Source organism: Somniosus microcephalus, unplaced genomic scaffold (genome assembly GCF_052327205.1).
Source record: "Somniosus microcephalus isolate GS21.2 unplaced genomic scaffold, FLI_Smic_1.0 unresolved_chr1, whole genome shotgun sequence".
NCBI lineage: Eukaryota > Metazoa > Chordata > Chondrichthyes > Squaliformes > Somniosidae > Somniosus > Somniosus microcephalus.
The window spans coordinates 66972113-66988052 of record NW_028225179.1 but is presented as its reverse complement, the minus strand read 5'-3'; positions in this window follow the sequence as shown (position 1 = coordinate 66988052).

Sequence of the window (15940 nt, the reverse complement as noted above, 5' to 3'; positions counted from 1 at the left end):
CATTTCATCAAGGAGGCACACCTCCTGGGCGAGGACCGTCTCCGGACTGGAGGGCGGACTCTCCATCTGGGGAGAAGGCCGCCGAGCTGCCCGACCCTTCCCGCGTGCCTGGACGCCACTGGGCCCAGCAACTGCCCTTCCCTGCAACACTTCCCCCCTCTGGGGAGAAGGCAGCCGTGCTGCCCAACCCTTCCTGCCTGCCTGGACGCCACTGGGCCCAGGAGCTACACCCCCCTGCAACACTTCCCCCTGGCTCTCCTCCAGGCAAGACGTGTCCCCTCCATTGCCATCCCCTGGCGCGGATGAGGGTTCCCCCGATGTGCCGCCTTCCTCTTGGTCCTCGTCGTCCTCCTCTTCCGAGGGACTGGCACTCTCAGCTTCATGGACCTCCTCCTCACCAGCTGAAAGCAGGAAGGCACAAGAGTAGCTTTAGAGTGAGGACAGGGCGTCAGCGAGGGAGGCATGAGTGGTGGCATTATGGGCATTGGTCGGACAGTGGCAAAGGATGTAGATCTGAAGCGCAAGGGGAACGAGAGAGGTCCAAACGGTCATGTCCTTACCATTGGGGCCCAGCACAGGGTCGGCATCTCCAATAGCAACGGGGCCAACCACCCGGCCACGCATGAGTCGAGCCACGTGCTCCTCCAGGTCACTGAGCTCCTGGAACTGGCCACGGCCTCCCCCGGTGACATTCCGGCTCTTCATATTCTTGGCCAGCTTGGCCTGCAAGAGAAAGGACGGCCTCTAAGTACAGTGTGTTGCCCTGTTGTTGTCTGCACTGCCTCCCATGGTCGATTAGCATGGCCAGTGTGGTGCCCTGTTGTTGTGTGCACTGCCTCCCATGGTCGAATAGCATGGCCAGTGTGGTGCCCTGTTGTTGTGTGCACTGCCTCCCATGGTCGAATAGCTTGGCCAGTGTGGTGCCCTGTTGTTGTGTGCACTGCCTCCCATGGTCGAATAGCTTGGCCAGTGTGTTAAGTGCAGAAAGTGCTATTGATGATCATGCCAGTGCCATAGCTGCGGGAGGAGGGATGGCCATTAGGCCTTTGAGGTCCCTTTGCCCATAATGTGAGGTGCACATGCAAGGATGAGGAGGACACTGGAAAGTGTACTCACCTTGACCAACCGAGTGAGGTCGTTGTACTTCTTGCGGCAGTGGTCCGCACTCCTGGGGACATCGCTGGTGGATGACACCCTGTGGGCGATTTCCCTCCAGGCTCTCCTGTACTGCCTCCTGGGAGCCTTCTTGCCACTGTCCGGGCACAAGATCTCTCTTTTTTCAAAACCCTTAAGCAGCACCCTCAAAGCATGCTCTGAGAAGCGCTGCGCTCGTTCACGGGCCTTCTGCATGGCTTCAGGCGCTATTTGGGTCCACCAGCAGTGTTCAGGCCTAGCTGCAGGGCTCCACTATCCAGGGCGTGGCAGCAGACAAAGTCGACCCTCCCCCCTTTAAGAGCTGGCCGGCGTCAGGGTGTCTGCTATCAATCAAAACATGACCGCACCTGCGCTGCGCCCGGCCTCGGCGTTATCAGTCCGCACCGCCGGCTTAGCGCCTAAAGATAGGAGTGCAACGCCAGTTTCAGCGCTCGCCCAAACTCCTTGGCCAAATCTACTGAATTTCGGCGAAGTGGCCTACACTTTCCGGCGGGCGCTAACTTTAGCGCCCGCCCGACTTTAGCGCCCCAGAAGTGGCCAGACTGAATTTCTAGGCCTATATGTTTCAATCAGATCCTCTCTCATTCTTCTAAACTCTAGTGAATACAGGCCTATGGCATTGGGACAACAGCTTACAACTTTAATATTTAATTTATGAGGTGAATATTTCTGTCTGGATATACTGTGTGAACATATTTCTAATTGAAAGATATTTAGTGCATGCCAGAGGTGCTGATTGATGTATATATTTATATACCAGTTCTATATCACGATACACAGTATTTGTTGGTACCAGATGTGTCCCAAATTACAGTTTCGCAATAAATATTTTGTACTTTGATAGTACATGCATACAGGACAATGACCATTTGGAGAATCCGGACACTGGCAAAGACAGAGCAGCTGATGCCAATCCCCTTAGGTGTCCATAATCGGCAGGTTTCCACTGTGATGACAACACAAGAAACGAGGCTCGCGCAGAAGGTCGGAGAAGGAGGGCCGTGATGGCTTTGGGGCCACGGGTTGTGAGAACGAGGTAGGTGGAACTAGAAGCCCAGGAAGATCTGGATAGACAGTGTCAAGAGCGGCCTGTCGCAGAAAGCGCTCCAGATGACTGAGGCGGCCAGGCTGGTTCAGACAACAAGTCGAGTGAATTACAATAGCAAAATACTGCGGATGCTGGAAATCTGAAATAACAACAGAAAACACTGGAAAAACTCAGCAGGCCAGGCAACATCCGTGGAGAGAGAAACAGAGTTAACATTTCAGGTCGAAGACCTTTCGTCAGAACTGGAAAAATGCTGGAGATGGAACAGATTTTAAAGCAAGTGTAGGGGCTGGGAAATGCGGGAGGGGGTGAAAGAACGAAAGGGAAGGTCTGTGATAGGCTGGAAGGCGGAAGAAGTAAAGAGGCATTAAGAGATATTCAAGGCAAGAGGAGATGGTAATGGGACAGGTTAAGAAGTTTCACAGGCCTTCCCAGTTGTATTTTCATCCCCTCCCCCATTTCCCAGCCCCTAAACTTGCTTTAAAACCTGTTCCATTTCCTGCTTTTTTCCAGTTCTGACGAAAGGTCATCGACCTGAAACGTTAACTCTGTTTCTCTCTCCACGGATGCTGCCCTGGCCTGCTGAGTATCTCCAGCATTTTCTGTCGTTATTTTAGTCGAGTGAATTAATTTGGTCGCTGCTGAACTGGCAGTTGGGAATGTAGTGGTAGCAATTAATGAGTGAACACGTGGTGAGCCGTGTTCTAAAAGCTAATACAAAGAGAGAGGTGAGAAATAACATGGCCGGCCTCCCACCTTGCACCCCACATACACTTGAGTTCATTCAGAGACAATTCACCAGGTTAATTCCAGAGATGAAGGGATTAACTTATAAGGAAAGGTTGAGCAGGCTGGGCCTATACTCATTGGAATTTAGAAGAATGAGAGGTGATCTTATCGAAACATATAAGATACTGAGGGGGCTCGACAGGGTAGATGCAGAGAGGATGTTTCCCCTCGTGGGGGAATCTAGAACTCGGGGGCACAGTCTCAGAATAAAGGTGTGATGAAATATTCCATTCATCACTGCCTGTGACTGTGGTCGGTTTCAGTTTCATTTCCCTTCCCCCAGTTCCGTTTCCTCACCATTGTATTGTATATTGGAATGTGTTGTGTGTAGGGCTCCGCCCATACCTGGCCCCTATGTAAGCAAGCTCAGTCTGGCCTCATATCCAGTACTGCAGCCCTCCGGATGGAAGATACCTCTCTCCACTACGTGTTACCTTCTAAGTTAATAAAAGCCTTGTTTTGTTTCGCTAACATCGAGTCTTGGAATTATTGAGGCACATCAATTTTATTAACTTATTTTTCAACACAATGGATCAACTCCTGAAACCCGAATGTTTGGATTTGGATCAGCATGCTCCGGACGCATCAGCACGCTTCGGACACTGGTTTATGTGTATGGAATTCTTCCTGGACAATACCGCAGCCGTCAAAGACGCTACGGACGCTGCGAGTATGAAACTCGGAATTCTGCGGAATTGGGTAAGAAGGCATCTTCCCCGCCCGGCAGCCCGACACCGTCGGGGCCCCGCTCTCCCCCCAGAAGCCCTACGACAGCCGCGACGCGTCGGGGACCCAACTGCTACTTCTGCGGGCAGCCAAAGCACACCAGAAACCTGTGCCCGGCGAAAGGCACCACCTGCTTTAAGTGCGGTAAGAAGGGGCACTTCGGGAAGGTGTGCAGAGGGAACCCCGCCGGAAAACCAACCGCCGGAAAACCCGCCACCGCCGCGTGCGCGCCGTGGGAGCGGCCATCTTGGACGCCATCTTGCCCGACCTCGTGGGGTCCGCCATCTTATGAGCAGACAGCGTGGACGCCATCTTGTCTCGATCAGGGCCCTACAGTGGCATCGGTCACAGTGGACCAGACCAGGCCGCACCCGCTATCCAAATCAATGGTGGACATCGAGGTAAACGGGTGCAGGGTTAAATGTTTAATTGACAGTGGAAGCACGGAGAGTTTTATCCACCCTGAACTGGCACAACAACTCTCCCTAAAGGTGGTCCCTACTCAGGGTACCATCTCTATGGCTGATAAAACCCAGACATCGACCATTCTGGGTTACTGCACGATACAACTGTCCGTTAACGGAACTGTATATGATAATTTTAAAGTATTAATCATGAAGAATCTATGTGCGAGCGTGATCTTGGGCCTGGATTTCCAGTGCAACCACCAAAGCATCACGCTCAAGTACGGTGGGTCCCAGCCGCCCCTCACAGTGTGCGGTCTGGCTACCCTGAAGGTAAAGCCGCCTTCGCTATTCACGAACCTTACCCCTAACTGCCGGCCAATAGCGACCAAAAGCAGGAGGTACAGCTGGGAGGACAGGCGGTTTATCGCGACCGAGGTAGACAGGCTCCTGAAAGAGCGCATTATTGAACGCAGCAACAGCCCGTGGCGCGCCCAAGTGGTAGTGGTAAGGGGTAGCGAGAAGAAACGGATGGTGATCGACTATAGCCAAACGATCAACAGGTACACCCAACTAGACGCCTACCCGCTACCCCGCATATCAGAAATGGTGAAGCAAATCGCCCAATACCGGGTGTTCTCCACCATCGACCTTAAGTCAGCGTACCACCAGCTCCCTATCAGACCAGAGGACCGCCCGTACACCGCCTTCGAGGTGAACGGACGCCTCTACCAATTCCTCAGAGTCCCCTTTGGGGTGACGAATGGGGTCTCGGTCTTCCAGAGGGAGATGGACCGCATGGTCGATGACCACCACTTGCAGGCAACCTTCCCCTACCTCGACAACGTCACCATCTGCGGTCACAACCAGCAGGATCACGACTCGAACCTCGAGAGGTTCCTGGAAACCGCACAAAAACTCAACCTCACCTACAACGAGGACAAGTGCGTTTTCAACACCACGCGCCTCTGCATACTAGGCAGCGTGGTGGAGAATGGGGAAATCAGACCAGACCCCGACCGATTGCGCCCCCTACGGGAGCTGCCCCTGCCCAACACTCCCAAAGCCCTGAAAAGGTGCCTGGGGTTATTTTCTTATTATTCCCAATGGGTCCCCAACTACTCCGACAAAGCCCGCCCCCTCTTGAAAGCATCCTCTTTTCCGCTCTCTGCTGAGGCCCACGCCGCCTTCAAAAGCATTAAGCAGGATATTGAGCGGGCCACGCTACAGGCAGTGGACAAGAACACTCCATTTCAAGTGGAAAGTGATGCGTCTGACTTCGCCTTGGTGGCCACCCTCAGCCAGGTGGGGCGGCCCGTAGCTTTCTTCTCGAGGACCCTCCAAGGGCCCGAGATCAGACACTCCTCCGTGGAAAAGGAGGCCCAAGCCATCGTGGAGGCAGTGCGCCACTGGCGCCACTACCTAGCCGGCAAACGCTTCACCCTACTTACCGACCAGCGGTCGGTAGCGTTTATGTTCAATAATAAACAGAGGGGGAAGATTAAAAATGATAAGATTCTTAGGTGGCGGATCGAGCTCTCCACCTTCGAGTACGACATCATTTACTGGCCAGGGGCCCTTAACGAATCCCCTGACGCCCTCTCACGAGGGATGTGTGCCAGCGGGGATCGGCTACAGACCCTCCACAACGACCTCTGCCACCCAGGGGTCACGCGGCTGTTCCACTTCATAAAGTCCCGTAACTTACCCTACTCGATTGAGGAAGTTCGGTCTCTGACCAGGAACTGCCGCACTTGCGCTGAGTGCAAGCCTCGGTTCTACCGCCCAGATAGAGCCCACTTAACCAAAGCTACACGGCCCTTTGAGCGGCTCAGCTTAGATTTCAAGGGCCCCCTCCCGTCCGTCGACCGCAATGTTTACTTCCTGAACATTGTGGACGAATACTCCCGGTTCCCATTCGCCTTCCCCTGCCCAGACATGACCAGCGCCACGGTCATTAAATGCCTCAACAGCCTGTTCTGCCTGTTCGGTATGCCGAGCTACATCCATACGGATAGGGGGGCGTCCTTCATGAGTGAAGAGCTACGCCAGTACATGCTGTCCAAGGGGATCGCCACGAGCCATACCACCAGCTACAACCCCCGGGGTAACGGCCAAGTGGAGCGAGAGAACGGGACAGTATGGAAAGCAGTCACTCTAGCCCTAAGGACCAAGGGCCTCCCTATCTCCCGCTGGCAGGAAGTCCTCTCGGATGTGCTCCATTCGATACGGTCACTATTGTGTACTGCCACTAATGCCATGCCTCATGAACGAATGTTTGTCTTTCCCCGGAAATCCACCTCAGGCGTATCCATGCCGTCATGGCTCTCCACCCCAGGTCCGGTATTCGTGCGAAGGCATGTGAGGGGCCACAAGACGGACCCTCTCGTGGAGCCAGTGTACCTACTCCACGCCAACCCCCAATACGCATACGTCCGGCACGCCGACGGAAGGGAGGACACCGTGTCCATAAAAGACGTCGCCCCAGCCGGTAACGACAACAACCACGGCGATAGCAGCGACAACGATCGCAGCAACTCTTACCCACCCACTACTCTTTCATCACCCCCGGAAGAACATCGACCAACGGCACCCCCACCAACTACCCCTTCAACAACCCTGGCGGCACCCCCGGCAGAGACCCAGGAGGCTACCGGGGACACCCAGCCGACACCCGCGGCACCGCAACAGCCACGTCGGTCGCAGAGGACTATCAAACCCCCGAACAGACTAAATCTATAGAAGGGGTGAATGTGATGAAGTATTCCATTCATCACTGCCTGTGACTGTGGTCGGTTTCAGTTTCATTTCCCTTCCCCCAGTTCCGTTTCCTCACCATTGTATTGTATATTGGAATGTGTTGTGTGTAGGGCTCCGCCCATACCTGGCCCCTATGTAAGCAAGCTCAGTCTGGCCTCATATCCAGTACTGCAGCCCTCCGGATGGAAGATACCTCTCTCCACTACGTGTTACCTTCTAAGTTAATAAAAGCCTTGTTTTGTTTCGCTAACATCGAGTCTCGGAATTATTGAGGCACATCAAAAGGGTCGCCCTTTTAAAACTGAGACGAGGAGGAATTTCTTCTCTCAGAGGGTTGTAAATCTGTGGAATTCTCTGCCCCAGAGAGCTGTGGAGGTTGGGTCATTAAATACATTTAAGGTGGAGACACAGATTTTTGCAAGATAAGGGAGTGAAGGGTTATGGGGACCGGGCGGGGAAGTGGCTTTGAGCCCAAGATCAGCCATGATCTTATTGAATGGTGGAGCAGGCTCAAGGGGCCAAGTGGCCTATTCCTGCTCCTATTTCTTATGCTCTTATTCAAAACTTTGCAGCCCCGTATCCTAACTCACACCAAGTTCCGTTCACCCATCACATCCCTGTGCTTGCTGACCTACATTGGCACCCGGTCCGGCAAAGTCTCGATTTTAAAATTCTCACACCCTCATGTTCAAATCCCTCCATGGCCTCCTCGCGTCCCCCCCCCACCACTATCTCTGTGACCTCCTGCAGCCCTACACCCCTCCGAGATCTCTTGCGCTCGTCCAATGCTGGCCTCTTGCCCATCCCCTATTTCGATCGCTCCACCATTGGCGGCCATGCCTTCAGCTGCCTCGGCCCAGAGCTCTGGAATTCACTCCCAAAACCTCTCCACCTCTCTACCTCTCTTTCCTCCTTTTAAGCCGCTGCTTAAAACCCACCTCTTTCACAGAGGTTTTGGGCATCTGTCCCAATATCTCCTTATGTCAAATTTACACCGGAGGGACAACACGTGTCAATTCAACACAACACAAGTCAGACAATTAGGGATCGGTATTCAGACCATTGCTTATCTTTTTACAGCGGCGGACCTGGGTGTGGCGTGAGGAGCGAGGCGGAGCATAAAAGCGGCAGCAGCGAGCGAGGCCCGACCACAGCGGAGGACCTGGGTGTGGCGTGAGGAGCGAGGCGGAGCATAAAAGCGGCAGCAGCGAGCGAGGCCCGACCACAGCGGCGGACCTGGGTGTGGCGTGAGGAGCGAGGCGGAGCATAAAAGCGGCAGCAGCGAGCGAGGCCCGACCACAGCGGAGGACCTGGGTGTGGCATGAGGAGCGAGGCGGAGCATAAAAGCGGCAGCAGCGAGCGAGGCCCGACCACAGCGGAGGACCTGGGTGTGGCGTGAGGAGCGAGGCGGAGCATAAAAGCGGCAGCAGCGAGCGAGGCCCGACCACAGCGGCGGACCTGGGTGTGGCGTGAGGAGCGAGGCGGAGCATAAAAGCGGCAGCAGCGAGCGAGGCCCGACCACAGCGGCGGACCTGGGTGTGGCGTGAGGAGCGAGGCGGAGCATAAAAGCGGCAGCAGCGAGCGAGGCCCGACCACAGCGGCGGACCTGGGTGTGGCGTGAGGAGCGAGGCGGAGCATAAAAGCGGCAGCGGCGAACGAGGCCCGACCACAGCGGCGGACCTGGGTGTGGCGTGAGGAGCGAGGCGGAGCATAAAAGCGGCAGCGGCGAGCGAGGCCCGACCACAGCGGCGGACCTGGGTGTGGCCTGAGCAGCGAGGCGGAGCATAAAAGCGGCAGCGGCGAGCGAGGCCCGACCACAGCGGAGGACCTGGGTGTGGCGTGAGGAGCGAGGCGGAGCATAAAAGCGGCAGCGGCGAGCGAGGCCCGACCACAGCGGCGGACCTGGGTGTGGCGTGAGGAGCGAGGCGGAGCATAAAAGCGGCAGCGGCGAGCGAGGCCCGACCACAGCGGCGGACCTGGGTGTGGCGTGAGGAGCGAGGCGGAGCATAAAAGCGGCAGTGGCGAGCGAGGCCCGACCACAGCGGCGGACCTGGGTGTGGCGTGAGGAGCGAGGCGGAGCATAAAAGCGGCAGCGGCGAGCGAGGCCCGACCACAGCGGCGGACCTGGGTGTGGCGTGAGGAGCGAGGCGGAGCATAAAAGCGGCAGCGGCGAGCGAGGCCCGACCACAGCGGCGGACCTGGGTGTGGCGTGAGGAGCGAGGCGGAGCATAAAAGCGGCAGCGGCGAGCGAGGCCCGACCACAGCGGCGGACCTGGGTGTGGCGTGAGGAGCGAGGCGGAGCATAAAAGCGGCAGCAGCGAGCGAGGCCCGACCACAGCGGCGGACCTGGGTGTGGCGTGAGGAGCGAGGCGGAGCATAAAAGCGGCAGCAGCGAGCAAGGCCCGATCAATCCAGCAGCGGGAGGGAGAGGTAAAAAGTAATCAAAGTGTGACGTCACCCGAAAGCAGGTAAGTGATTGGCTGGTGAGTATTTCTCTCTTTCTCCTTTTTTTTTCCAAACTTAAACTCTGTGGTTTATAATTTCTAAGCTCCGAGGTGTAGCGGGGGCTGCTGGTAACCAAAAATGTAACTTAATTTAAAGGAAGTAAAGGGTAAGCCATGTCAGGACAGCTCAGCCCCGTAGTTTGCTCCTCCTGCACTATGTGTGGGAAATCAGGGACACTTCCTGTGTCCCTGATGACCATGTGTGCGGGAAGTGTGTCCAGCTGAAGCTACTGACAGACCGCATTGTGGCACTGGAGCAGCGGATGGATAGATATTGGAGCACTCGCGAGGCTGAGGAAGTCGTGGATAGCACGTTTAGGGAGGTGGTCACACCACAGGTAAAGGTTTCACAGGCAGAAAGGGAATGGGTGACCATCAGGCAGAATACTAGGCGCAGGCAGGTAGTGCAGGAATCCCCTGGGGTCATCCCCCTCTCGAACAGTTATACCGTTTTGGATACTGTTGGGGGGGGATGGCTTAACAGGGGAAGGCAGCAGCAGCCAACCTCCTGGCACCAGGGGTGGTTCTGCTGCACAGGATGGGAGGAAAAAGAGGGGTAGAGCTATAGTGATAGGGGATTCTATTGTAAGGGGAATAGATAGGCGTTTCTGCGGTAGCAAACGAAACTCCAGGATGATGTGTTGCCTCCCTGGTGCAAGGGTCAAGGATGTCTCGGAGAAGCTCCAGAAAATTTTGGAAAGGGAGGGTGAACAGCCGTCGTGGTGCATATAGGTACCAACGATATAGGTAAAGAACGGGATGAGGCCCTAAAAGCTGAATATAGGGAGTTAGGAGGTAAATTAAAAAATAGGACCTCAAAGGTTGTTCTGCCTTATAATTGCAGGAGTTTCGTTTTGTTGCCGCCAGTATAGTGATAGCAAACAAAGAGGCCACATCAGCATGGAGCGTGCTGCAAGTTAATCCGCTGTAATCTTACATTGTTACGCCTTCGAAAACATTACCTGTGAGTTGAATGGTTTCATTACATATTCATGTTTAGATGTTAGTTATATCTCATGTATGTAACAAGGTGCACTTCTTTCTTTTTTCTTTCTCAGTTTTACTCCAACCCAATGCAACTGATTTGTATTGTTTCATTGACCTCATGCAAGTGTGGCATTAAACACCGGAGCTTGGACGTTACATCCTGACTCCCATGTCGTTATTGAAAGGAGTTTGGCTGGCTGTCTAACTGCGTACAGACACATACACGTAGGGAGGACAGTACAGTAAAAAGGCAAGTCATCAGCTGGCGCAACAAGCAACATTCTCAGTGCAGCACGGAGCAATCAAGGACGGCAAGAGCTTCCAAGACGAGCAGAGATCTGTGACCAGCTCAAGAAGTACACGCTCATCTAGATCATCAACAGCCAGTGTAGCAGCAGCTAGAGCCTGGGCTAAAGCTAAAGCAGCACAGGCTCGCGTGACCTTTGCTAAACAGGAACTGGCTGTGAAGAAAGAGAAGGTCCGACTACAAGCAGAGGCTGCTACATTGGAGAAAGAGAAGGTCCGACTACAAGCAGAGGCTGCTACATTGGACGCCACGCTGGAGGCACTACACATTGAGAAAGAAGCAGCTGCCGCTACTGCTGAGGCGGAGATATGGGAAGCGGTACTAGAAGCAGAGGTGGGAGAGCACCACAGCATTGCTCGTCCTGCATCACTCAAAGCACTGAGAAGCGGACAAGCGACTATGTCCAGGAGCAGGCTAGGACACGCACAGACATCTCCTCCTTCCCAAACTTTGAACCATTGCACGAGAACACGGAATCGCCATCACCAGCCCAACATGAGGTCACTCAGGTGGATCATTCACGCTACACTGATGACGACCCCTTCCTTGTTACTGATGACTGGTCACACGAAGGAGAGTTGGCAGCGCTCCCGAAGAAACCTGTGCCTCAATCCGCCGCTCCCAACCACTTGGAAGGTACTTATGCCAAAATTCCACACATCAAAAAAGAACCCTTTTCAAAGGTTAGAACAGGTCACCCAGCATGGCAGTCTCCCATCCAATCGCAGCCCTTCCGATGCGATCATACTCTGGCAACCCATGCACAGACTCCTAATATGACAGGCATTGCCCAATATTTGGCACGTAGAGAACTTGTAATGACAGGTCTCACAAAATTTGACGACAAGCCAGAGAGTTTTAGAGCATGGCAGTCATCCTTCCTTAATGCCACTGGCGGCTTGAGCCTGAGTGCTAGTGAGGAGTTGGATTTATTGTCATCATGGCTGGGCAAAGAATCGTCAGAACATGCCCGTAGGATCCGGTTTGTGTTCACAAATGACCCAAGCACAGCCCTTAGAATGGTCTGGGCAAGACTCAGGGAGTGTTACTGCGCTGCTGAGGTGATAGAGAAAGGCCTCTTCAGTAAGCTGGAAAACTTTCCTAAAATAGGTAACAGAGACTACCTTAAGCTTAGAGAACTCGGAGACCTTTTAATGGAGTTACTGGCAGCCAAAACAGACGGATACTTACCTGGGCTCTCCTATTTAGATACTGCTCGCGGCATCAACCCAATAGTGGAGAAGTTGCCCCACCCTCTCCAAGAAAAATGGATCAACGTAGGCTCAAAATTCAAAGAAGACAACCACATGTGGTTTCCCCCATTTTCCTTCTTTGTGAACTTTATCTGCAGAGGGGCCAGAATTAGAAATGATCCAAGCTTTGCCCTGTCCAGCTACTGCAGTGGACCCTCAAAGTATGAGAAGCCCATGTCAAAGTACGTAGGCACAAGAATGCCTATATCTGTGCATAAGACGGATGTCACTGCAAAGGCCGACATCAGCATAGATGCAGCAAAGAATGAAGACGATCCCGGAAAACACTGTCCCATCCATCATAAGCCTCATCCGCTCACAAAATGTAGAGGCTTCAGAAACAAGACCATAGATGAACGCAGAGCCTACCTCAAAGATAATAATGGGATATGTTTTAGGTGTTGCGCCTCCGTTTCCCACACTGCAAGAGACTGTAGGATAGCGTTGCGATGCAGGGAGTGTAAGAGCGACCGCCACAGCACAGCTATGCACCCAGGTCCTACCCCCACAACGGAAAAGCCGACCATCAAAGACTCTGAGCCCGGAGACGAGAGAAAGGGAACCCTTACCACTGCACCAACGGTGAGCTCGATATGCACTGAGGTGTGTGGCCAAGGCCTCACAGGACGATCGTGTTCCAAAATATGCCTTGTAAGAGTCCACCCACAAGGACAGCGCGACCACTCAGTTAACATGTACGCAATACTCGATGACCAAAGTAACCGGTCACTCGCAGGGTCAGAATTTTTTGACATATTTGGCGTCGAGAGTAGTCCAGTCCCTTACTCACTGAGAACCTGTGCCGGACTCTTGGAAATGGCAGGAAGGCAAGCAGATGGGTTCTGTGCCGAGGCAGTGAGTGAAGGGGTGAGCATAGACTTACCGCCACTGATAGAGTGCAGTGAAATCCCGAACAACCGATCGGAGATACCAACGCCTGAGACAGCACTTCACCATGCCCACCTAAAGCCCATAGCATCACGCATCCCAGCATTGCATCCAAAGGCCCAGATTCTCCTCCTGCTCGGGAGAGATGTGGTGAGGGTGCATAAGGTGAGAGAGCAAGTTAACGGACCACACGATGCCCCCTTTGCCCAAAGACTCGACTTAGGCTGGGTGCTCGTGGGAGCAGTGTGCCTAGGCCAAGCTCACAAGCCCAACGTAAGCACCTTTAAGACCAACGTGCTAGAAAGCGGACGACCCTCTTTCCTCACTCCCTGCCCAAGTCACATCCACCTGAAAGAGAGAGCGAGCTACGGCGGGGAGCAACAAGGTGATTTCTCTCACACAGCATGGGGGTGCTCGACTGACACCAGAGCTGTCGACAAACTGGGGCACACCGTGTTTGAAAAGACAAAAGATGACAACAAAGGTGCTCTCTCCTTCGAAGACGAAGCTCTCGTGAATATTATGGAGAAAGAATTTCACAAAGATGAGGCGAACAGCTGGGTTGCGCCTCTCCCCTTCAAGGTACCCCAGCTTCTTCTGCCTAACAATCGCGATCAGGCACGGTCACGCCTCGCATCACTGCGGCGCACATTAGATAGAAAGCCCGAAATGAAGGAACAGTTCATTGCCTTCATGGAAAAGGTTTTCGAGAGTAACCATGCTGAATTAGCACCTCCACTCAAAGAAGGAGAAGACTGCTGGTATCTCCCGATTTTTGGAGTTTATCACCCCCAGAAACCTAGTCAAATAAGAATAGTTTTCGACTCCAACGCTCAGCACTGTGGCATCTCACTCAACAACGTTCTGCTCACGGGTCCAGACCTAAACAACACTCTCCTTGGCGTGATGATTCGCTTTAGGAAAGAGCTCGTAGCAGTAACCGCAGACATCCAACAGATGTTCTATTGCTTTGTGGTGAGAGGGGACCATAGGAACTATCTGAGGTTCTTCTGGTATCGTGACAACAACATGTCAAAGGACATCACTGAATACAGGATGCGGGTCCACGTTTTTGGTAACAGCCCCTCCCCTGCAGTCTCCATCTATGGGCTCAGAAGTGCAGCCAAAGAGGGAGAACATGAGCATGGAACAGACACAAGACAGTTTGTGGAGAGACATTTTTATGTTGATGACGGCCTCATATCCTTACCTTCAGAAGCAGAAGCCATCAACCTGCTGAAGCGAACTCAAGCTTCATTAGCACAGTCCAACCTGAGGCTGCACAAAATTGCCTCAAACAGTGTAGCAGTGATGAAGGCCTTTCCAGCTGAGGATCTCGCCAAGGGCATTAAAGACTTAGACCTCAGCGACGAAACCATGCCAGCCCAGCTAAGCCTTGGTTTACGTTGGGAAATTGAATCTGACACCTTCACCTTTGCAGTGTCTGTAGGTGACAAGCCATTTACACGCCGTGGAGTGCTGTCAACGGTCAACTCGCTCTTTGACCCTCTCGGCATGGTGGCGCCCGTGACTATTCAGGGAAGAGCCCTACTACGAGAACTCTGCACAGACATGAGCTGTGGTGTATGTAACCGTTCCACCTTTAAGAGAACTATTTTAGGTGTTGCACTACTTTATCTTGGCTGCTGTATACTGTAATACCGGTGGTGACCACACCGGTATATAAGTGCTGTGTAATGATTTATTGGGCAGTTCCGCCCTGACCTTCGACTAGTAAAGACCTGTTAAAGTTTACTCTTGTGGTCTGTGTAGTAATTCTCAATATAACACACAGACTTAACAGTGGCGACGAGTACGATCTTACCCTGCGGCAGAGATACATCCAAGGCAGTTTAACGGGCGTCGAGAGGAGGCATCCGCCCTCATCATTCTGCTGAGAAAAGACTCGGGTCTGCAGAGCAAAGGAAGAATTCTGACACGAAGCCTTCCATCAGCAACAGGCAGTGATCATCCCTTCTATCACGGTGGTGGGTAAGCCGATCAGCGACGAGAAGCAAGTCGGCCACGTTGGCTGTGAAGTAGGGGAGGGAAAAACGGAGGATATAAGGGCGGAGAACTCGACCACGGCCGGGGAAAAGAGCCGGACAGAAGTCGGGGCCAGAGGCGCTGAGACTGGGGCAGCGTAGGCACGGGAGCCGCGGTGAAAAGTCGGGGCCAGAGGCGGTGAGACGCACGGGAGCCGCAGTGAATGCAAACACAGCCGGTGTAAAAGACCGGGCTGCAATATGGCTGGGAGATGCAACAGCGTCGAGAGAGAGCTCGACCGTGACTGGTGAGAAAGGCCGGGCAGCTACCGAGGCCGTGAGGCGCAGCGACCGGGTCAGCGTAAGGCGCGGGAGAATTTTTTTTTTTTAAAAACCGCGGAGAACTCAGCCGCAGCCGGGGGAAAGACCGGACTGCAAGAGGGGCTGGGAGGCACGATTTGAAAACCGCTGGGGAGGGCGAACGCAGCAATACGGCAATCGCCATTACAGCCAGCGGGGGAGAAAGGCAAACACGGGAAGCCGCCATTTTCATAGGCGGGGGAAGAAGACAGAGCGGGAAACCGCCATTTTGGAAAAAAAAAAGAAAAGAAAAATTTATTTTTGTTTCTCAAGAAGGTTGCGAGGATGCCTAAGCGTGGTAACATCAACGATTTCGATCCCGATGTTGAAGATTGGGCCACGTATGTAGAACGCATAGAGATATATTGTAAGGCAAATAAAATATCAGATGAAGATAAAGCACTAACCTTACTAAACTCAATGGGTGCGAAGACATACGGGCTATTGAAGCATCTTCTATCACCAGCTAAACCGGCGGATCAGACCTTCGCTAAAATTGTTGCTGTTCTGAAAAATCATTTGAACCCCACACCGCTGATGTTAGCGGAACGATTTAAATTTTATGCGAGAACGCAACTGAAAGAGGAAAGTAACGCGGAGTATTTAATTGAACTGCGTAAGCTAGTGAAATACTGTCAGTTTGGGGAAAGTCTGACAGAGGCACTGAGAGACAAATTCATGTGTGGATTGTCGAAAGAAGGAACACAAAAGCAGCTGCTTGAAGAGAATGATCTTACACTTGATAAGGCTGTCACTATTGCAGCATCGCATGAA